This window comes from Pteronotus mesoamericanus, unplaced genomic scaffold, assembly GCF_021234165.1.
Source record: "Pteronotus mesoamericanus isolate MK-2021 breed Mesoamerican mustached bat unplaced genomic scaffold, CSHL_Meso_final contig_347, whole genome shotgun sequence".
Taxonomy (NCBI): Eukaryota; Metazoa; Chordata; class Mammalia; order Chiroptera; family Mormoopidae; genus Pteronotus; species Pteronotus mesoamericanus.
In genome coordinates this window covers 9,044,011-9,068,627 of record NW_026555137.1, presented here as the reverse complement: position 1 = coordinate 9,068,627, position 24,617 = coordinate 9,044,011, and positions in this window count along the sequence as shown.

Genomic DNA, 24,617 nt, shown 5'->3' with positions numbered 1-24,617 from the left:
GAGAACAACAGCTACCACTTGTCACACACCTGCCACGTGGCAGGCGCTGTGTCAACTGCTCCACACATTTGGTCTTGCTTAATCCTTTCAGCAACGCTAGCACGTTGGTATTTTTACTTCTTTTTGCAGTTTAGGAAATGGGAGGTCAGAGAAGTCAGATAACTCGTTCAAGGTCACACAGCGAAGTAATAAGTGGAGAGCGAAATCCACATTCCAGCTGATCCCAAAGCTTTGCCCTTGGTATTTATCCTAGGCCCCCTCCTTGTTTTGTTCTGTGGGGCAGCCTGGCTCTCTTCTAGTTGTGTAGCGCGCAATCTGTTTATCGGAGATGGCTATCTTTGAAATGGATCCCAGGGCAATCAAAAGCTTCAGGTCAGGCACTCACAATATCATCAAAAGCGAATTGTCAGGTACTTACACTACATCCCCTCTCTGTGGCCTGGCTTTGCAGTGGTAGTTTCCAATAGCGGCCGGTCATGTGTGGGCTGGATGGTAATTGAGGTAACCTGACACCTTGTGGTCCTTGTTTTTGTAAAAAGGGAATAATCACGGTGCTCCAAATATATGGGCCCCCATGCCCACCCCAGACACTAACACAGGGTACTTCCTCCGTGTGTGATGGCCCCGCCCACCCGGGCCAATCACTCCCCTCCCCACGTCCCAGTTCTCTCTGTCCTAACTAGTGGGAATGATGGGCATACCTCGCCCAGGGTTTAACTGGGTGAACGTGCGGAGAGGACAAAAGAATCCTGGTGCGTAATAAGTGCTCAATACACAGTGAACGGTATTGCAATAAGTGCTCAGCAATAACAGCTGCTGCTGCTTTAGGTGGAAAGGAAGGAGATCATGGTGATGGACGACGATAGTGATGATGATGATGATAGGGACGAATCGCCTCTGGTGCCCGCTCCGAAGAGGAGAGCTGTTGCGAAACGCGAGGCGGTTGGGAACTGAGCGGTGTATCTTCCCCTTGCAGATCTAGACGGTGAGCAGTGTTCTTCAGAATATCCCCACCACCTGAATGTTGAGGAGCAACTATAGGGCATCCAGGTAGGTAGCTGAGATGCAGGAAGTAGTGACTCCAGAACTGCACTCAGATCAGCGGGGGTCAACCAGGAACGGAGGGCTTTAGGGGCTTGGCGTTCTTCCTTGGACCCTTTGCCCTGCCTACCTGTTTGCAGCCCGCACCCACGCTAGCCTTGCCCTTGGCAAAAAAAGATGCCTGCATTGCAGACTCCGAAGACGGGTTTGAGGAATGCCGCGAGGCAGTCCCATCTTCTCGAGCCAGCCCTTCTCGATTAATAAACCTCTCCAAACTCATATGTATTCCATATTGGCCTTTCTTTTAAAGCCTCGGGCACATGAACCTTGTTCCTGCAACAGGTTTTCCTGTTTTTCATCCCTATCTAATTATTTGCCATCCGCATCTAATTATTCACCCGGTTTTATAAATTCTACTCCAGGTGTTTCCCTAAATTTACTTTCTCCTCTTTTATTTTGCTTGAACTGCTCAGTATATTTAATATCTCCTTTCCAGCCCCGCCCACCCCCCACAAACGATGGCTCCCCCATCAGCCAATTGTGCGCAGCCTGGGCATCCGTTTCTCCCCATTCTTACCCACTGCCTGCGCCGTTTCACTCTGGGGTGCTGACCTAAAAACAGTTAATAGGTTTTGAATATTCCTGTTCAAAACTCTATCTGATCCCCGAGACCCAAGAGTCCAGGACCTGCTGTGGGTTCTTGCCTTCACGCAGGAAAGAATTCAAACGTTGAACAAGTATAGAGTTTAAAGGGAAAGGACGTTTATTAGCGAAGCAGAGAGACAGAGTTAGGCTACTGAACAGAGCAACTCCTGCCCAGTCGGATTTACCCATATTTTGCCATGTATAATGCACACTTTTTTGCCCACATTTTTGAGGGAAAAAGAAGGATGTGCATTATACATGTGCATAATGATTACATACCATGGGCATGATAAGGGTCCTGTGTATAATGCGCACAAAATGTGGGTGCGCATTATACAAGTCAAAATATACAGCTTCTTTTATTGAGGCTGGTTTCATCAAGGCATGGGGCATTCAGTGAGGGGGAAGGCTACTCGTGATCTTTCCGGGAAAGAGGTGGAGACTTCTCAGAAGAGCTCTGTTGGCCATTTTGTGTCTTTATATGGGCTTTCTGTTTCTGATCACGTGGGGTACGTAGTTTAGCATGTTAATATCTTACAAAGAGTGCCTCAGGAGGCTAGGGGTTACCAGAAGGTGAAAATAGTCGCCGTGTTGGGTAGAGCTGATCTCTGCTGGTTCTAAGCCATAAATTCTTCGGAGGTCGGTCTTACTATCTATCTCCTTGGCGGTCCCTGTAGCCCTCCCTCCTTTCGCCACACCCTCTCACATACGCTGTTGATCTCCCAGTTTCTGCCAAGTCAAGTCTGGACCCTGACACTGCACGTGAGACCATTCTCGATCTGCTCTCCTCCCTGAACACTGTTTCTTGCCACTTCTGGAACATCCCTTTAGCCCCTGACCTTGTTGGGCCTACTGTGAATTTTACCTCCATTCTATTCCTTGTCTGCTGATTCTTACCATGTTTTAAGACAATGTCTCCTTATTTTAAAGCCTTTCCTGAGTCTTTCAAGAAAAAAATCAGGCTCCTACTCTTCCATAGTGTCATAACATTCTGTTAATATTGTCTTCTGGTCTTTCTTATTTCATTGTTCAATTATTTTATTTTTTATTCATACTTTCATCATTCAAAAATACATATTAAGTGTTTATGGGGCTCAGGGGACAGAGAAATAAACATGACAGTCTCTGTGCTTGCCTTCATGAAACTCACACTGCAGAGACAGACAGTAAATGTGACAAATAAATAAACAAGATGTGTGCACACTGTGATAAGCACTGAGGAGAAAATAAACAGCATGAGGCAATAGTACAACAATCACAGAAACACAACTGAGATGTGGATGGTGATTTTATTGATTTTAAGTGTTAACTGGGGAGGATCATGGGGTATCTGGATATTTGGTTAAACATTATTCCAGGTACATCTATGTGGATGTTTCTGGAAGAGATTAACACCTGAATCAATAGGCGGAGGAGAGCAGACTGCCCTTCCCAGCATGGGTGGGCCTCATCCAATCAGTTGAAGGCCTGGAAACCACAAAAAGCCTGCGTAAGGCAGAATGCTTTCTGTCTGCCTGATTTACTGGGAGCTGCGACATTAGCCTTCCCCTGCCTTTGGACTCAGACTCCGACTGGAACTTACACCATCAGCTCTCCCGGGTCTCCACGCGCTGACTGCAGGTCTTGGACTTCTTAGCCTCCATCATAATGTGAGTCAATTCCTTATCATAAGTTTATATCTAGGTATCTCCATTTCTCGCTCTGTCTCCTATTGGTTCTCTGGAGAGCCATGGCTAACATACGAGCTCAGGGAAAGTCTCTGAAAATATGACATTTGTGCTCAGCTCTGGGAAATGAGGGGAAAAAAACAGGCATAATAAGAACCAGAAAAAAAATAATTCGAATAAAATGAAAAATGAGAACAAAAGCCTGAGGCTAAAAAGAGCTAAAAAAAGAAAGAAAAAAAAAAAAGCAGTTATCATGAGATTATATCAGAGAGGGAAGCAGGGACCAGAGAGCTTGCTGACGGGTAGGAGAGGAGCTTGAATTTTTTTCTAACAACAATAAAAAGCTAAATAACCAGCCCTAAATAAATACTTGTGTGATAAATGAATTAATGGATAAGTAACTATTTCCCACATAGTGAAAGCAATGTGAAAACTATTTTAAAAACGACCCTATTTTTGTCCCCATTCCTTGACAATTTCCATTTCAAGGGCCTGGCAGACGGAGTCATAGGGGAGGATGCAGATAAAAGTGGGCCAACGTCACATCAGCGCAGGAGAGACGACGGACGCGCAGCCCCCACACAGATGAGTTTCCTGACGCTTTCGCAGTTCGCAGTTTTTATCCGCGGCTGCAGGAGCGCAGGCTGCACGTGCCGAGCACCACAAGCAATGAATCGTCAGCTCTGTCAAGGCGCTGAGCAAGGAAACTTCGCCTCCTCCCCGGAAGCCCGCAACAGCTTTGCACAAGAGCGCCCTCTTCTGTGCGCTGGGCCTCCTGCAGCCCCACTACGAGCCTGTCCTGAGGGGAAGCCGGCCTCGAGTGCCTTCTGTGCTTTCCTCCACACTCCAAAAGGCCATCGAAAGCAGGATTCAGCTGGAAGACCTGCCCAACGATGTGGGGAAGACAGGGAGCGGAGTTTGGAGCGTCCTATTGAAAGGGGAGGGGAATAGCTTTCTGCCTAATAAATTCCTACCTCATCGCCCCAAATGTCGGGGCTTTTCCAAGACGCTCAGGCGGAACGAGGGGAACCAAGTGACGCCCAGGGTCCACAAGGCAGAGGGATGCCCAGAGGTTAAAGGGGAAGGAGCTGCGCGAGTCCAGCTTGCGCAGCAGCCTCGTGCTGTGCTCTGAGTGCAATACCTTAAGACGGGGACTTGGGCTCCAGCATAATTCTATGCTACTTTAAGTAGCTTTCTTCTGAGAAGAGTCCCTTGCACAAGGGAAACGTCACTGCTCTTGGGCACCTGGCATACAGGACACACTTAAATATTTATTGAACAAATAAAAGCACTGGCTTCCCATGTCATTCAGAAGGAAGGGAACATGAAACCGAGTCAGCTGTGTAGATTTCAGTTTACTGGTTATTTCAGATAACTGCGGCCACAATATTACTGCATATGAAACAGCCACAAAAACCTCAGGAACATGCAAGAAAACCCTTCTATTTATCTCACAGGTGTGCTGTTGCCAGGGCCACACTATGGGTCTCAGCCGGACTCACTCATGTATTTGCAGCTGCCTGGCGTCAGCGGGGCGCTGCTGATCTGGGCTGGCCTCGGCTGATCTGGGCTGGCCTCGGCTGATCTGGGCTGGCCTCGGCTGGGGTGGTTCATTGGTGCCCCCGTGACTCCCGTGACTCCCGTTCCCCTCCTGGGATGAACTGTCTGCTCTGCGTATATTGTCCCCAGGGAAATGGCAGAGGGTCAAGGGTGTAAGCTCAAGCAAGATGATACTTTTCAAGACTCTACTGCTTCATAGCTGCGGACATGCCATTGGCCAAAACAACCCACACAGCCATGTTTACCCTCGATGAGTGAGGCATTCAATTCTTCCCACGGGGCTAAAGGGAGGGAGTCAATATTTCTGAACATGAATCTCATCTACCATGCAGAACCTTTCTTGTAACGTAAGTAGAGGCAGGATGAGTTCATGCGTGTAGAGAACAGACATCAGGACATGAAGCCCCTTGTTGAGCATCCTCAGCGCGCTGGCCAGCAAGCTTGCACCGCCCCCGCCTTGCAGGAGCCGTGCGGGCTTCCCTGTGCCACAGCGCATTTCCAGGCAGGGGCCCAGGTGGCCACGTTCTCCTTCCTGAACTGGAAAACAGAGCTTTGATTTGCTTTACTCTGTTTCCCCTGTTCTTGTTGTACAGGGCAGGGAGCCCCAGCTCTTTGCTGTGCTTTGTTTCTGCATCCTCGCTTGAACCAAGATGGAAGCGTCTGCAGAGACCCGCCCCTCATGTCTCCCTCCCCCCACCCTCCCTTCCCCCACCTCCCCACAGGTGTGGATGAGGGGCACATGGGAGAGGGACCCGTTCAGCCTCCCCCCACCCACAGCCTTACACCCAGCCCCAGTCCTCCCTTGCTGGGGCGGAGGGCTGCTCACACACCCCCCGGCCCGCCTCCCCGCCCCCGTCCCCCTTCCCCGCCGTCCCTGTCCCCGGCGGCCCTCTGAAGCCAGGACGCTGGGACTGGGCCTCCGTCCACACACTGTTCTCAGGCCATTTTTCGGCTCCCTATCCGCACTTACCAGCCTTGGCTTCTCTGACTGAAAGGACTAATTAGAAGGACAAACCTCACATCGATTTATCGCCGCAGGAGGGAAAACAATAACGAACCAGAACATTGCTAAAGCACTTGGTTGTCTCTCTCCCACCCCTCCCCCACCCCCGCACCTGTTCCACGACAAAGCCAATCGGGGAAAGGGTGACGGCAGCTCGGTGAGCCTTCCCCTTCCTGCCCGCCCAGGTCCCTTCCCTTGTCCCCCACCCTATCCACTCCCGCCCAAGGATGTGGAGCCCCAGCAAGGGCGCAGCAGGCAGACTCCACCAGGGCTTGCGCGCCTCCCCTCTCCAGGTCAGCGACCGTGCGGGACAGCACTTGGTATCATCTGCCTTCGCAGAGGAGAAAATCGCGGTCCCGAGGTTAAGTGATTAACCCAAGGTCACAGCACCGCCAGACAGATTATTAATTAGACTCGGGCACTTGAAAGCACCAAGAACTCTTTGTTCTCTGAAAGCGTTTTTGTTTTTAGTAATTAAAATACTTGAGCTACAGCGATGCGACAAACATTCGCTGAACATTAACTATATGCAAAGCGCTGCTCTCGGGGTTGGGAGAGAGGCGAAATGAGAGAAGTGTGTCCCTCCTTTGAGCAAGGAGCCAGGACGCTTGGGGCCACCTTTCAGTGTAACGCTGACCTCTCCAGCCGTACAGCAGAGCAGAAGGAGACCAGTGTGGCTGGGCTTGGTGGGCAGGGTGCGGGGTGGGTGGGCGCAGTACTTACGATGTCGAAGAGCTCACAACGGTCAGATCCCATATGGCATTTCCGACCAACACAATGCTTTGATTTTTTTTATTTTAGAGAGAGGGAAAGAGAGGGAGAGAAATACTGACATGAGAGAGAACCACCGATCAGTTGCCTTCTGTAAGCACCCAAACCTGGGATCGAACCCACAGCCCAGGCATGTGCCCCAACCGGGAATCGAAGTGGTGACTTTTCACTTTGCGGGATGATGCCCAAGCCACTTGCCAGGGCAAGGACTTAATTTTTCATCTGACTGAAATGGAAAGCCATGGGAACGTTTCTAGCAGAGGAGTGAAGTGATCTGACTAGTCTGGAGGGTTGGATTGCGCAGGGGCCAGAGTGGAAGAGTGGAAATCAGCAAGGGGCCCTCGCCATGATCGGGGAGAGAGGTGCGGACGATCTGGAACCAGGGAGGGGGCATGGCAGTGGGAAGGCCTGCTGGGATTTTGTTATATTTTCAATGCACAACCATCACGAACTTTTGACAAGGAGGAGTAGGGCAAGTGAAGGGTATTGACAAGATTTTTACTCCGAAACACAGGGTGAGGACATCTGCAAGGGGTGCGAGGGTCGAGGAAAGAGCTAGAGGTTCGTTTTGGACATCCGGCGCCTGGGATGCCGATTGGGCATCCCAGTGGAGACAGTGTATTGCTGGCTGTTCCTGTCTGGAATGAAGGACGAAGTCTGGATGGTGACGGAAATATAAATCATCAACATGTAGATAGTACTTAAATTGTAAGACTGGATAAAATCCCCAAAGGGGTCAATAAAGAGAAGAGTTTCCAAGGTCGGCTCCATAAGCCCTCCAGCATGAGGAGGCAGAGGAAAAGACGAGGAACTAGCCAGGAAGACTGAAGAGCGCTCAGAAGATAGAAAACCCAAGCACGTATCAGGATGATAGGTAGAGAAAGTGTTTTTAAAGGTGGAAGTAATCAACCATCTCATTCTTGTCAATAGACCAGGTTAGAGGAGATCAGTGACAACTGACCCCTGAATTTTGAAATAAGAAGTTCACTGGTGACTTTGACAAGATATTTTCTGTGGCAAAATGGGGATGAAAACTCAACTGGCCCTCACTGGGTGGGCTCCGTCATTTGGAGTGCCATCGTGTATACTGAAAAGTTGAGGGTTGGATTCCTGGTCAGGGAGCAAACCTCGGTGACAGGTTCGATCCCTGATTGGGGAGTGTATGGGAGGCAACCGATCTGTGTTTCTCTCTCACATCAATTTCTCTGTCTCTGTCTCTCCCCCTTTTTTTCTTTCTAAAATCAACAACTATAACCTCCGATGCGGATTAAAATATAAAATTCAATTGCCAAGCAGAAGAGAACAGGCCAGCCGGCACAGACAACAGCTCTTAGAAGGGTTGGCTGCATGGGGAGCTGAGGCAGTTGGGAAGGAGCTACTGTAAGATGGGGAGCGGACACCACGTTTGTATGCCAATGGGAACGTTCCAGAAAAGGAGGAGAAGAGAGAAGATGGCATTGCAGAGCAAAGCCTTAGCACAGGCCCAAAGGACCTGGATAGGAAGAACAGTTGCTTTCTAATTTTGGAATCATTCAATGGGCTTCAACGGTGATACATCCCCTTCACCAAAAATGGGGGAGGGGCCTCTCCTCCGGCAACTTAGTCCCACGGGGCAGGGGGCGGGGCGGGGGAGGGGCGGTGTGGACGGCTTCTCGCTGATTAAGACCTTCACTGAGGAACTGAGTGGTCACGGTGGTCAGCTTACAAAAGGTGTGACAAGTGGTTAGTTCCACTTTCCAGCCCAGGAGCCACCGAGTGCCCTGTGCAAAAACCAAGCTGCTGAGCTCCAAAACTGCACTAGCGATGGGGCGCCATGCGTACAAACATCTGCTCGCCAAAGCGCCCAGGCAGCAGAACAAGAACGTAAGCACCCTCACCCTGCAGCCTATGAACACGGGAGGAGAAGGTGTGGGAGAGTGCGAGCTCCCCCTCCTCTGTCCCTGGATCGAAGGGTGAAACTTCTGCGCTGCTTTACTGAACTCAGTCTCTTCCAGTTGGCGCTGGCAGCACTGGGCACAAGGACCTCGGTTTGGGTCCCCAACCCCGAAGGGTAACAGTGACTTTTAACAAATATAAGAAAGATAGTGAGTTAGTGCTCAAGGAGACAAACTAAGCCCACATAGTCCCTTCTTTTTATGAACAAAGTCACTTTTTTCCGGTCCCTTAAATGTTTAGAATTGAAAGCAATGTCATGACCTCTCTTCCTTCCCCCTCACCAGAGCCTTGGTTCTCGAAGGGAAACCCTTCCAGAAGGTCTGAAACCGAGAGAGTACAGCAGCCTGTTAAATCCCGGCCCAGGCCGGTCTAGTCAGTGTTCGATTTTATTCCAGGCGCACAGAGGCTCAGCCTTCTGGAGAAGCCCTGGCCCATGAGGGAGGTAATAAACCTCTTCCCTTTTTAGCTTCTTCCCTGAAGTAATTGAAGCTCCTTCTCATGGTTACAGAGTCCAACAGTCCAATATCTCAGGGAGAGAAAGCTCCAATCACAGACCGGTTAATCCCAGCCATCGCTAGAGATGCCTTTGTTCAAACAAAGGCTAGTCTTCCCTACGGTTTGAAAACAAAAAACAAAAACAAACAAACAAACAAAAAACCAACTTGCTTTCTCAAGGAGTAGCCTTCTAAGTTTTTGTTTGTCTGTTTAAGGAAAACCTCCTATTTGATTCGCTCTCACGGCCGCTTACATGGGGTTCCTTTTTCATTTGCCTTTGGACAAATGTAGTGTGAACCGCAAAGCTACTTAGAAACATTTCTCTAACAATGCACTGGAAGGTATTATAAAATTAGTTGGAGAAATGTATAAATTATTTAGCATTGCTTATAAGTAAATAAATAATCTAAAACTGCAGTTTCACAAAAGAGAGAAAAATGGATTCTCCAGAACCTATTTTCCTATTAACACTACCTGTCGCACACAAAAAACCCACTACATATTGGCTCTTTTGTTACTGGCTTACTTCATGCCGTCATCAGAAGTCATACACACTTGGGAACTTATTTTGTATTCTGACGATAAACTAGGGTTTGGAAGAAGAAAACAAAACCCTCGATTTGTAACTAGAAGGTACAAACAGCGTCCTTCTCCTCCAGGCTCCCTTTGGAACAAAGATGCACTTCCTGTTTCGATGGAAACTCCCCTTGATTCTGCTGAAATGTCGGATGCTATGGAACACAGTGATGGCTGGCAGAAATTCCTGGCTTGTCCTTGGCTGGAGGGACCCAGGGTCTGCCTTTGCTTCATCCCCTCCCCGCCCTTCCCCAAGGAGTAACGGATAGAGCAGGGAACAGAGCAGCTATACGTCTTAGTTTGCCATAGCGAAATCTTGATTCAAGTCATTTCTTAGCAGTTCAGCAACCACAGCCTTCTGGTCTTACCGATGCCTAGATGATCTCTACTGGCTCAATCTTGAATGGACGACTGTCCTCTGCACCTATGTTCCTATCAGGTGACAAGTTAGAAGTTCTCAAGAGATGACTCTTCCCCCTCTACACTATTTTCCTAAGCCATTTATAAACTATTTACACACCTATAGGCTTTCCTGAATAAATATAAAAAAGATGAGAGTCTCCCCCTTCTCCTCCAACTTCTTTTCCTTTTATAAATTCATGGAAAAGTCATGATTCTTTTTAAGTTCTTTAAAAACCCTAGAGAATGTATCAACCAGTGTACTAAGCAGGCCGCCAATGCGAAAAGAATAACATCCCCTAAGAATCAGTGCAGAGGAGCATGTCTCCAACTGTGGTCTGTCTTAAATGACAGGAAGATCAGATCACTGAATCCAAAGGAGTGAGTAAAAATGAAGGTTCTTATCTCTCATTTCCAGATCAGGAGAACACCAATGTGCTTCGCCTTAAGAAAGTCCAATAGGCATGAAACCTAAGACGAACGAGTTCAAGCAACATTTATTCTATTACAAAATGGTTGTTTCCTTTAAACGGATAGCTTTCAGTAGGTATTTGTTGCCGAACGAGGGGCTGGCTCAAAAGAAGGCAGAGAAGTTCATTGCTAAGCTAAATGCGAAAACAGACATCACTGTTCATTGAAGGTAAATCTAAAATTAAAGATGAGTTGCCTCTGAAATTGGTCCATAGACAATTTGGGGGGAGGGGGAGGCTAGATCAATAAAAATCAGATTTGCTGTAACTATGTGATAAAAGGAGGAACCTCTAAAAGCCCTTTTTCTTTTTCTGTAACAGTATCTATTCCATTGCCTGTTGCCCCTCCCCAAGCAACTGTTAAGCGCCCGCTCCCAGGAAAAGCAATACTATATTTTCCAGCTTGTGTGGTGGACCGGTTGCCTAGCATTGCAGTAAATTCTACAAAACAGTTGGCAGAAGGATCAGACTAGCTGGGCTAAATGAATTAAGCAATCACACAAGACTGCAGGGCATAGTAAGGCGGAATGGCCAAATGAGAGCCCTTGATACGCCCTCCCCTGCCCCACTTCTCCTAGTATAATGCTTTGGCTGAGCAGGCTGTAATTCAATATTAAACAAGGCCCTTATTAAGTAGATACAATGAAATAATGCTGATTTTTTTTGTTGTTGTTGCGTTAGTGGAGTTAAGTGCATTTTATTAGCACTCATTAGGAGGAAGGGAAACTTGGAGCTCAGGATTCATTAGCCAAAAGTGAGCCCCGTGAGGTAGGGGGATTAGACGGCTCTGGGCCACACGCAGCAGATTCTGGAAGTGTGTCCTCTCCCCTCCGTGACTAGACTGTCTGAGAACACTTTGGGGGAGAAATGTGAGGTCCAACGGCAGGTCAGCTGGAAATATGTGTTTCTTTCTAAAGCTGTTAATGTGATATAACGCAGAAGCCCCAGAAAGAAAGCGCAATTATGATTTATGCCGCAGATTTGAGAGCAAGTCATTTGCTTTTGGGATTAAAAAAATGCTACCAGTTATCCAATTTTGAAGGACATAGCACAAAAACTGCTTTTATTCTATTTTGCTGTTAGAGAAAACCACACACACACACACACACACACACACACGCCCCATTGCTCTGAAAGAAAGTTTGTCCCCAAAGTAAAATGAGCATCTTTAACAGCTATTCCGACTCCATTTATCTTCACCAAACACATTTTTGAGCCAAAGGACCAAGTGATAATAAATTTTAACTAACCCTGGAGCTACAGTGTTTGCGAGTGTCATTGTCCTGTTATAGCTCCATGATGCAGCTCAATGGAGGAGCCAGTCTTGTGAAATGTGTCAGCTACTGGCCTATTATTAACTCTCATTACATCTCGGCTTTCCAACTTCTGTCTCTTGGAGTCCGGCCTCCCCTTTCCCATCATCTGCAGTAGCTCTGCAACCGGCTGTTCTACAAACCCAGCATGTTCCCAACCAAATCCGCGACCAAGGCACTCCTGCTCCTCCCTCAGGGGACCGTCATCTTCAAAGTCACCCAGGGTTAGAACCTTAGCATCATTTTTTTTCCTTGCCTTTTGCATGCAATCAGCTTACCAGCCTCTAGATCCGAGCCCCCTGCAAGACGCCCACATCCATCCTCTCTCCTCCTCCGCAGTTGTACAAGTCAGATCTTCATCACTTGTCATCTGGACTACGGCCATGACCTTAACAATGGGGAGAGTCTCCAACTTCCATTATTCCTCCGTTACTCCACATCTTGCACACAGATGTCAAGCTAACCTTCCAAGAACGCAGCTCCAGAGGGGCAGTGTTTCTTGCCTGCAGAGTCTTCAGTGGGCTTCTGTCACCGCCATCTGTAAAATGAGCAAAATATAACCTGTCACAGAGTTGCAGAGTTCAAATGACATAATGCATTAAGCCCTGTACCCAACAGTTATCGTTTAGTGAGAGCTCAGTACAGCGTAGTTATCATCATCTCTTGTGTCTACCTTTTTTTTTGGCCAAGCTGAACTGTCACGCGCTTTCCGTACGTGCCACCATGACTCCGTTCTCGTTTCCGGTTCTCGCTCAGTTCTCTTGGCCGGGAGTACACCACCCTCACCCAGGCAGATCCAACTCCATTCATCCTCTGAGACCCAACTCCAGTTACGCCATCTTGGACCCTCTTGGACGGAAGGGACCCTCCAGTTGACTTTTATATCTACGCGCTCATCACAGCTCTCAGGGTCCCCAGAATCACCTTGTGGAATCCGGCACAGCTCAAGGAATTGGGGCTTCCTTCCCCCACACCCCCAATCACTGCGCCTGTGTGCGGAGACGGAGGGTGTGAGGCCTGAAATGAAATAGTCTGTCTTCAATAGCATGGCACTCGGCGCTCACGCTGATGTGCACAAGTCAGGGAGACGGCGTCCTTTCCTATCAACTTGTCTTAGCAGTTCGGTGAACACCCAGTGTATTTTGGTTACTTCCTTGTACTGTACTTTGTGCTTCTTAAATGGAGAGAAAGCTCTACAAGCCTGTGTTGTTTTCATACCCACTCACATCCCCTATGAGCTCCCTGGCACACGGGCCCGTGCCCGCCGTGTGCCCTGCGGGCACACAGCGCTCTGGCTCCTCACACGGCGCCTCCTCAGGAGGTGTCCCGACCACGGTCCCCGAACAGTAAACATGCTCAGCAATTTCCCAGGTGCAATTTTTAATCTTATAAATCGTGATCCTATAAATTCATGTTTAGTGTTTTAGTCTACAAAAACAAGGGCTGATTTGTGCTAATAAAATAGCGATAAAATAAAAGGGAGTTATTTGGAAATGGAACAGTGCGGGGGGAGGGGACTGGTGGAGCAAACTCCAGGAGCAAGAGCAGAGGTAGGAAGGAGACACTGAGACGTGACACTCCTGAGCGGGTACCACGGCAGGTGCTCTGGTCCCAATGCTGCTCTGAAATACCCGCAGTAAGTCAGCCTCTTCCACGGACAAGGAAACTGAAGCTTCAAGAGCATCTGTCATTGAGAAGGGAATAAAACCCATTGCATTGAGTATGAAATAATATGCAATTAATGTGATGTAGTAAAAGACTAATGAATTGGGTAAAATGTTTACTGGACAGCATTACATGAAAAATGAAAGTGGGTTATAAAACAATCTTATGACCCCATATATATGTAAAATGTAGGAGAAAAAAGAGGCAGGCACGTACCAAAACATCACTAATGCTTACCTTTGAATGATAGGACTTTGCCTAATGGGACTGCAACTACTTTATTTTTTTCATTTTTACTATCGTTACTGTTGTTATTATCATTATTAGTTTCATTGTATTTCTAAATTTATATAAGAATTATGGTATTTTTGAAAAAGGAAATAAGAGCATTTTTAATTTTTGTTGTCATTATTGTGTGTATGTGTGCTTTAAGAATTTTTTTAAATTGATTTTGGAAAGAGTGAGAGAGAGAAACATCAATGCGTCACCCCACTTGTTTACGCATGCATTGGGCGATTCTTGTATGTGCCCTGACTGGGGACCCAACCCTAACCCTAGGGCATCAGGACGATGCTCTGACCGACCGAGCTACCTGGCCAGGGCTGTGTGTGCTTTTAACAAAAGGATAACAAGGAGGTCCGGTGCAGCTGGTGCCTCCCCGAATCACTCTCGGCCAGCACTTTGGTGGTGCGCGTAAAAGGGTCAAAACTGTTCTGTGCCCGAGGCCGACTGTTTTCCAGAAAGGCCCAGGGCTGTGAGGGTCCTTCCACGACTTTCTGCACAGCAGTTTCCATCTGGAGCAGTGACCCACCCCCCAACCAGCCCCCCGCAGCCCAGGAGCTCTGACCGCCCTTTCCAGGCAGCTGACAGGTGTGCAGACAGCGCCCTGCCTTCTCCAGGTCCCCTGTGGCTCTCACTCCCCACAGACGATGGTTCCTGACCTGCCCCTGGGTGGAGCACCATCCTGAGTAGCATCGAGGCCAGCAGTACCGAATGATCAAGTTAGACAGCGCAGGGCCCCCTTCCAAGAGTCAGGTGCCATGACAGGTTAGGGAGATATAACGTCAGGTGTCATCTTTCAGTGTGGGAGTAAAATTTGCTCGGCACTTGGAGCAGCTCTGAGACCACAAGGGATCCAGCGGAGCGGCGGTAGCAGATCACATCTTTAAGTGGTTTCTGTGCATTTTAAAACCACAACTTAGAAGAAAATTAGCTGTACGAGTCCCCAGAATGAAATTTCCACAATGAAGAAGACTTAACCCAAGATTGGGTCATGAGAAAATTGAGGGGTCCCTTACACAGCTCTCCAGCCTGCTCTCTCTGTGGCCGTAAATATCAGTACTTGTTCACAGAGGACCTGCATAATAAGGAACTGGGATTAGGAGTCCCTTTCAGATCTGAGAGCATTTTGAAGAGCATGAACATAAAGATGAGGCGATGTTCTCACTGGGAAATGGTTGGAATAGCACAGGATCTAAGAAAGACGCTGTGGATGCCTCCATTTTTTGGCCCTGGGGAGAATGTTCTTTAAAAGCAGGGCAGGTGAACAATGAAAAGAAAATTGGGAAACCAACTTCATTTTTAAAAACATACAAAATAATAAAATACTTAGGAATAAACTTAACCAAGGAGGCAAAAGACTTACATGCTGAGAATGACAAAATGATGCTGAAGGAAATTAAAGATACAAACAAATGGAAAGATAATCTGTGTTATGAGCAGGAAGACTTAATATCGTTAAAACGTCCATACTGCTCAGAGCTATCTACAGATTCAATGTAACCCTTATCAAAAATCTCAATGCCATTTTTGCTTTGCAGAAATAGAAAGGCAATCCCCAAAATTCATATGGCACCACAAAAGACCCCAAAGATTCAAAATGCTCTTGAGAAAGATGAGCAAAGCTAGAGGCTTCATAATTTTTGACTTCAGAACACATTATAAAGCTACAATAATCAAAACGGTATCATACAGGCATAAACACAGATATACTCACCAATGGAACAGATGAGAGAGCCCAGAAATAAACCTACACATATATAGTTAACTGACCTTTAACAAGGGTGCCAAGAATACACAATGGAAAAAGAACAAAAACAAAAATAACAAGCGTTGGTGAGGACAAGGAGAATTGCAACCCTTATGCGCTGTTGGTGAGAGTGTAAGATGGCACAGCCACTGTGGAAAGAGTATGGAGTTTCCTCCAAAGATTGAAAGTAGAGCTACCATAGGATCCAGCAATCCCACTGCCTGGGGTTTATGCAAAATAATTGCCATCAAGATCAAGATCACAAAGAGCTATTGGCACCCATGTTTATTGAAACACCCCGGGGCCGTTGGTCTCTTCTATTTCAGGGCACGCCCTCCTGACTTCCAACCTTCAGCAGGTTCATGCCCTTCCCGCAGGGAGGGCTCTCTGGGTTGTTGAGCCCGTTCCGTCCCGTGCTCAGTAGATGCGCTGTTCTGGGGAGCCCCTACCTCCACACCTGAGCAGCCTTTCACCTACACGGTCCTGGCTGGCTTGCCCTTCAGGTGGGAAAGCTGGTGCTTATGTACTCAAAGGATGTACCACCTGGGAGTCCTCACTGTTGTCAAATATGTTACAGTGTGATCACCTTTTTCACCGGGTTAACATTTGCACCGACAATCAATGACGGAGTCGGGGCAGAGACACCTGGTGCTCTTGCTGCCAGCGTTATGTGTAGCCATTGCATCCTTCACCGTCTGAACCGCGGGGGGCCAAAAGTTTCCCATCCGCTGTGTCCTTGATGAAGCAGTAAAAACGATTACATGCTATTAAATATGGCCCTTCAGTGTAAATCATTTTAATATTCTTTGGATGAAATGGAAACTACACAGAAAGCAATTCTGCTCCATCCTGAAGGATGATGTTTGTTTCCACGAGAAGCACGTGGGTGATCGTTTGAGTAGAAACAACACACTAGGCTTCTTCAGACTTGGGTGCTTGGAAGATGTTTCTCCAAAACTGAAGGAATTTGGAAGGAGGCCGTCGCTTCAAAGAAACCACTGACCGTATTTGTTGCCAGTAATTAAATCGGAGCTTTCAAGAGAAAATTAGAATTTCTGAAATCTTACATCCATCCCTGTGAATTTGATGACTCTCTCAACTGCTTTTCTGATGAGACAAGTGGAGATAATGCTGAATGAGAATTTTTGAGGCTGTGTAATGAAATGTGTCAGCATTTGGAATATCTCCCTAACTCTGTGAACCATTCATTTCATATGACCAACACATGATCAAAATTAAATATGGGTGAAAGATTTGTTCAAAAGGCAGGATAGAAAAATGGATTCCCATGAAAGAGAGCACACAAAGTTCATGGCTATAGTTTCAACTGTCACGCTGAAACCAACATTTAAGAAATTATCAATTGTCAAGTTTTAGTGTAACATCAAAAGAGGTTTTACACCATGATCTGAGAATATACATAATTATATACACGATTAAAATACTCTCCCTTTTCTACTGACATGTCTGCTTAAAGGCAAAAGCACCGCAGCCAAACCATGCAGCCACAGATTGAATACAGAAACACATATGAGAATTTACTTGTTTTCGATTAAGCCATATATTGAAAAGATCTGTATAAATTATGTAATGTAATGTCATCTTTCTCACATCATTTTTTCATATTGGAAAATATAATGCCTCTTCATAAAACATTGGCCACTTATTTACCATATAACGTTTTTATTCTTATTTTTAAATGAATGTAGGAACATTTAAGTTTTCTCTTTCAATTTCTAATCAGACAAATAGTTTTAGGTAGAATCCACACAAACAACATGGGCTTCTTGGGGTCCTTATCACAAGTAAGGTGATGAAGGTGCACTGAGGTCAGAGCCTGGAAACCGTCATTACTCATAGTCCTGAGCTTCCCAGTCACACTTGTCACGCTTCCTTGATTACACATTTTCCAGACTTAGCTCGCTCCTGTCCCATATTTCTGTTCCCAGATCACAGTTCCTGCGATCACCTTCAAAGAAACACCTTATACGCAAATTCTAAACTTGGGATCTGTTTCTGGGGAAGTCAAATGAAGAGTCCCTGTCTTAGGGCCCTGGCCGGGTCACTCAGTTGGTTAAGAGTGTCGTCCTGAGGCACCAAGGTTGCGGGTTCAATCCCTGGGCAGGGCACATACAAGAATCAACCAATGAATGAATCAGTAAGTGGAACAACACATTGATGTCTCTCTCCCTGTTTCCCCTCTTCTTCTCTCTCTAAAATCAATCAATACATTTTTTTTTTTTAAACAGTCCCTTTTTTAGAACCTTTGGTTCTTTGGGACATGATTTAACAGCCACTGAGTTCAATTCCTTTACTCCACATAAGGGAAACTGAAAGCCAGAGGCAGAGAATGACCGGCCACAGCCAGTGGCATGCGAAGCAGTTTACCTGGCTCTACACCTCTCCCCCAAGCCGCCGCCGTGGTCACCAGCCTCTGCCTTTTCATTCCACCTGCCAAGCCTCTTCATGCGTCACCGCCTTCCATCGCCATCAACACTAGGGAATACGCGCAGTCATGCTGTGTGACTCCCGCATTTTCCGGGTATTCGAAGTGCCTGTTGGTGCGGCGATCTTGCGTGCAAGACCTTCCTCGGCTTACAGCCCTGTTCTACTGTCGGCCGCTGTAGGAACCCTCAGTACTGTGGCCTCCTCGATCTGGGAGGGAATGGAAGACATCGAGGTGGGTAAAATCTGTCCCTTCTCTCAAAGAGCTTAATATCTCATACTCAAGCTTTGTCATCCAGAATGCAGCAGTACCATGCGCTACTCGTCAGTGAATTTACTCATTGGGTTTTTTCCCCTTTGTTCTCTCTCCTTATGTATTGACTGGAATCTGCTGAAATTAAGATTTTTGAAGACCAGTCAGAGGGGCTGTGCAAGGGCGACAATAGACAGAGAAAATGTCAACGAGCTTTGATTTCTCTGGTTTCTTGGGCTTATTATTGTTCTCATTGTTCTGGGTGCGGACGCCTAACACCTAGCATTTCTTGATCGTCCATTCTTTGCCCGCGCTTGTCCGAGGGTGGAGCTGGCGGCCTTGCCCAGAACCCGGACCCCCAAGACCGCCCTTGGGCTCTCAGAACAGGCGAGAGTCACGAGCCCCGGCCCCGCCACTCTTATCCTCAGAGTGTGAGCAACCCACGCAATACTCTGCTCAGCTGTCAAGTTTTGTCACCGATTCTCCCCACCTGGGTCATTTGACAGAGGCGAGATGGGGTGGTTCAGTAGTTTTAAGTCTTTGGATTTCCATCCTCATGCAGCCTCCTCACTTGGGAGCTTTTTTGCCAAGTCCTCCGTGCATGTACTCGAGAATTACCTGCTGCTACGCACTATAATATCCTTGCCCACTACAAAAAGAGGAAAAACTGTTGTTTCATTTAAAAAAAAGTGAACCAGGCCAGCTTTCTTTGGACTCGGTGTTTTAAAACCGATTTGGGACTAGAGTTCTGAGTAGCTCATGCGTTGGCCACCAACGCGGTGCCCTCTTCCTACAAGACTTTTTCTTGCAAGCCGAGAGTTTTATGGGCTCAGGGAGGCTTACATTGTGCTCTGGGCGTCACAGTCGGCTTCACCGACCCCCCAACCTCAGCGGCAGAGACTCTTTTTTTCCTTATGTGCTCAGAGCCTTATTAGAAGGAAATAATGTATGATAATTTAAAACTTCTGAGATTCCTATTTGAAATCTATGGGTGAACAATAAATCCCAAGAACCAGAGCATTTTATTAAAAAAAAAAACACACACAAACAAACCCTTAAGGCAAGCCTTTTTTTTTTTCCTGGTGGAAAAGCCAAGCAAATAACATATTCATTTGGGCCACTCTCTGTCACAGGCTGAGTTGAATAGAGTCAGAGCTGCTGAAGGAAACAGGCAGGACCCAAGACCTGAGCCACCTTGGGGATGGGGATTAAGACATATTGCCAGGACATGCTAGAGCCGGGATGAAGTGGCACTTTTTGCTTGATTTAAAAATGGCAGTTACTGAGGGTTTGGTCTGGAAAGAAATCCTCAGATAAAAATTCTGATTCCAAGTTTAACTTATTTTAATTCTTATTTTTTAGCATACTATACCTTTTTTTTTTTACTCTGACTATAGGTCAAATATTTCTTCACCCACTCGTTCATTCTGTCAAGAGGCATGGGCTCATTATTGGATCTGTAGTTGAAAAACACTACATCAAGTATATGCGCATATGTTTTATTTTTAGATTTATCTCTTTCTGATTATTTAATTTTACATGGTCTGTTTTTAAAACATGCTATCAATTATTTACCACAGGTATAGAAATAAAACTAATTTTTTGTGTTTTGACCTTGTATCCTACAATCTTGATAAACCCATTTTGGGTCTGGGGTTTTCTTATAGGAAGGTTTTTAACCTCACATTCAATAGATATAGGGCTATCACAATCGAGTAGATATAGGGCTATTTGGGTTACCTATTTATTTTTTAGTAAGATTTAGAATAAAAAAAGTCATTAGTTCATTTTTATTACTCAAGAGTTCTTGATATGAAATTTTAAAATATGTTCTTTTCGCTGTAGGCTTTTCCCAATTTTAAGTTTCTTAATAATCATCATACTTTATTGAATCAAGTCCTTGGTGACTTATTTACGTTTCAGCTCACACGTGAACGCAGCATGATGTGACGTGGCTTGGAGCCCGGAGGCCAAAGTTGTAGCCCCAGGAGCAGGTGACTTAGAGCGAGTCAGCCAACACACCGACCTCTGTGTCCTTACTCGTCAAGTGTGGACATCAGACAGAGTGGCCACCGAGGTCACCAGCAGCTCCGAGTCTGCACTGCAGCTTTTGCACGTCTCTGTGAACATCTGTGGGCACTGGACACATACGTGGCAGAAGTGACACATCCTGGCAGGGCGTCAGGGGCATTAAATAAGCAGGCAGCACCGGTGGCCAGCGCCTGGCTCCTGGCGAACCCCGGGGGGGAGCGGGGGGTGGGGTGGTCCTCGCATCCGTCCGGCATTTCATGGACCGAGGCTTGCTCCTTCCTTCATCCTTTTAGGTTACCACCTTCCCTATTGGTAAAATGAAGAGCTGAGGCTCGATAAATGACACTCTATGTGTCACTACCAAAATCTAATTTGGTTTTTGAACTCATGTTTTGAAAGATTCTATACATCCCCAAACTGCACGCATTGAACACTGATGACGCGCTTTCCCCGCACGCATGGCTAAATGTGTGCACTTTCCTCCCGCCAGGTGGGCTCCAGAGTGGAGTGTCTTGAATACCTCCACCAACACTATGAAGTTCAAGTGCTCCCTCTGCTTTGTGTATGAGGAAACGGAGGCTCGGAGCGCACAGGGGAAGGGGTAGGACTTGAACCTCCAGTTACTCCACTCGACCCTTTTTCTTCCGATTCACTCTTCAGTGTCCAACTGTCCTTCTGCTTCTCCTCCTCCCAGCTTTTCCTTCTGCCGCTGAGCCCGCCTGCCCTGTCCTTCTGTGGTCCCCTGCCTGTTGAAATCCTGCTCATTCCGGAAACCTCTGCTACCTGTTCCTAGCCCAGTGCCTTGCACACAGTAGGTGCTCCATAAAGAATGAGCTAATGTGTTCTCTGTCTCTGCTAAGCATCTTAGGACCGTAAGAGGCAGAAATAATGTCTCATCGCGCTACAGTTAAGGAAGTAAAATAAAAGCAAACGAAGCCCGAGTGCCGCTGGAACAAAGAGTCCACGGGGCCGAGTACCTCACGGTGTCCAAGACCCCGTGTCAGAAATGTGTGTTTAGGCAGCGGGAACACACTGGAGGCAGGAGAATGGGAAAGTGCGCTGGGAAGTTTTGCCAGTTGGGTCAAGTCCAATTTGGCAAAAACAGTCCTTGTTCTCCAGGGTTCTTTCTCTCAGCCTCACTTATTAATGCTAATTAGTCAAGGGTGTGCTGTGATGCAGAACACTTGTGACCCGTAAGAATTGGAGAGGGAGACTGTCATTGCTCAAAAGACCCACGAGGGTCAGCGAGAGTGAGCGCCGGAGGGTGGGGGCGGGGGCAGGGAGGGGCCGAGACACGTCTCTCCCCAAAATTGCACCGAATTAAGTGCAAGTAAAAATAAATCCACATATAAAACAACTGTGCAAATGTTAACAGTATTTTCACAGCTGGCTTCCTTTGCCTAAAATACTTAGCACTTACTTTAGAAAAGTATCTTCTAAACAGAAATGGTCTGACTGATCACAGAAGCTGAGCCCTGATAGTGGAGCTCCGACTTTGAGCTTCACTTTTGCCCAGATAGGAATAAAAACAATGACATTATATATAGATAGATAGATAGATAGATAGATAGATATAGATATATAGATATATATATATAAACAAGGAGCTTCGTTGCCATGAATTCACATCAGGCTGTGGAGGGCAACTTTTATGTCACAGATAAAGACACTGAAGTAAGGCTGAATTTAGGGAACTGGGTTCGTAACATTCAGCATATTTATATCTAGATTCAGACGCTGAATTTAGAACATGGGAAAACACCCACTTTGTTTCTATGGCAGCAAAAACACCCCACTTGAGTAACTGCCCGGTCACTTATAGCAGGATTAGTGGTTTTCTAAAAAGGATCGACATTCGCATCTCTTTATTTATTTCCTGTAGGTATTAAAAGCGTAGCCATGGTCTTTGGTTTCAAAGACTGATGCCACAGAACAGGACTAGTCATTCTGACTCACTTTTAGGGACTCTCCCTCTGGAAGTGCCCACATTCGGCATGAGAACGGGCAACGCACATCAACAGAAATACCTGCTTCGGCTCCCCAGTGACGGGGGAGAGCTATGCTGATGAATACGCTAGCTAAATAAAAAGGAATATTGTAAGGGTTTGCAATGATGAAAATGCTGCGCTGGTGTCACCTTTCATTCAATTATTTAATAACTATTTCATGAGCGTGAGATGTCTACGCGCCAGAGCACCCGTTATACGAGTACGCTCGTGGAACAGGCACGCTTCAACAAGCTGGCCACACCGTTCCTGCCAGTTAATGGGCTATTTCTCATTTCATATCTACTTTGGTCAAAGCAAGGGAGTCTTCAAAATTACCCTCAAAAGACATACTTGGTAAGAAATCAGTGAACACAAACAGTTATTCCTTCTTGGTCAAATTACGAGAACATTCTTGCGCTTAGGGCTCTGCAGATCCCCGCCTTGAATCTCTGGCACGATTCACTGACAGCTCGTCACCGCTTTGTCCCCTCCCCCTGCCCAGACCGCGGGCCCTGAGCCTGCCTCACCTCTGTGCTGCACTGCCTCCCCCAACTTGCTGCCGCCTGGTCCGCAGGCGCTGCTGGCTGAAGGAGGACATCGTCCGCTAGGTAGGGTGAGGATGGTGATAAAACTAGAAACACAAAGTCAATTGTGAGTGTGCTGGCTTCTGTTACTGTAAGGTTTTCATATTTTAAACGACCATATGCTCACATTGACTTCCTCTCTTTGGTGTACGGTTCTATGAATTTTAACATATTTATAGATTTGTACAGCCACCACCATAGTAAGGGCACAGAATGTTCCCGTCATTCCTCCCAAACCCCCTCATGGTCCCCTTTATTGCGAGACCCTCCTTCTACCCGTAACCCCTGGCAACCAGGGGCCTATTCTCCATGTCTACACTTCTGACTTGGAGACCGGCTTCTTTCACTCAGCACAGTGTCTGAGGTTCATCCCAGTTCATGAGTGTATCAACAGTCTGTTCCTTCTCTTGCCGAGTAGTGATGTATCACGTGGTGTAACACACTTAGTTTATCCTTTCATACACGGAAGGGCACCTGAGTTGTTTCCAGGTTAGGGCTGGGACAATAAAGGCTGCTTATGAACACTTGTGTACCAGTTTTCATGGGAACATAAGTTTCCATCATCTGGTATAACAAACAAACAAACCCCAAAACAGAGGTAGAAATGCTGGGTCCTATGGCAAGTGTATATTTAACTTTGTAAGAAGCGGGCAAACCATTTTCCAAAGTGGCTGTACCATTTTCAATCCTACCAGCAATGCGAGTGAGTTTGTTACGCCGCATCCTTGCCAACACCTGGTATCGTCCCTTTTGTTTTTTTCATTTTAGATATTCTAATGGGTGTATAGTACTATCTCTTTGCGGTTTTTCAGTTTACATTATCCAAATGACTGTGGCATTGAACATCTTTCTTACGTTTGTCGTTTTTCTATCATTTTGGTGAAGTGTCTGTTCAAGTCCCGCCCCCCATTTCTAAGTGGATTCTTTGATTTCTTACTGTTGAACTTAAAGAGTTTTATATACTCTGGATACAAGTTCTCTTGCTAGGTATACAATTTGAAAATATCTTCTCCCAGTGTGTGGCTTGTCTTCTTTATTCTCTTGATAATGACGCAACGTTTCTAACTCAATAAAGACCAGCTTCCCCTGTATGGACCACGCTGTTGGTGTCCTTTCTGACACTCTATCTAACCCCAGGTCATGAAAATTTTCTCCTGTGGCTACTTCTAAAAGTATAATGGTTTTATGATAAATACATGGACTTTTGACGAACAAAGGAAGTGGCTTGCTTGATAATAGGTTTTCTTCGTAGCTGTATTTGTGCCTCTCCAGCCCAGGGAGTTATCAGAGACTTCTGGACAGAGCCACGTGTCTGTAACAGCTCTTTCATTATGTGCAGGACCACAGGCTGGGATCTGAAATATAGAGTTAAAAGAAGTCTAAGAAGCAAGTTTTTTCACATACGTCAGATTCATTTGGTGACCTCACCTGATCTGAACCAATGTCAGACTATTTTTAGTCTTTTTTTTTTTTTAATGTGGCCCTGTATCCATTTTGTTGCAGGGTTCTTCCTGTGTTAACTGGGGCGTCTGCTCCCATCCTGGCTGGGAGTATTACATGATATTCAATGTGTGGACGGTGCTACCTACCGATCATCTGAAAAACGATGAACCCTAAAACATACCTGCTCAGAAGGGTTTCCGAAGGGGGACAGCGAGTCTGAAATTTAAATGGCTTTCGAGACATGACAGTTTTTGTAGCGGCTACCGGGAGCCTCTTCTTCAGGCATCTTTTAGTCCTTGTCAGA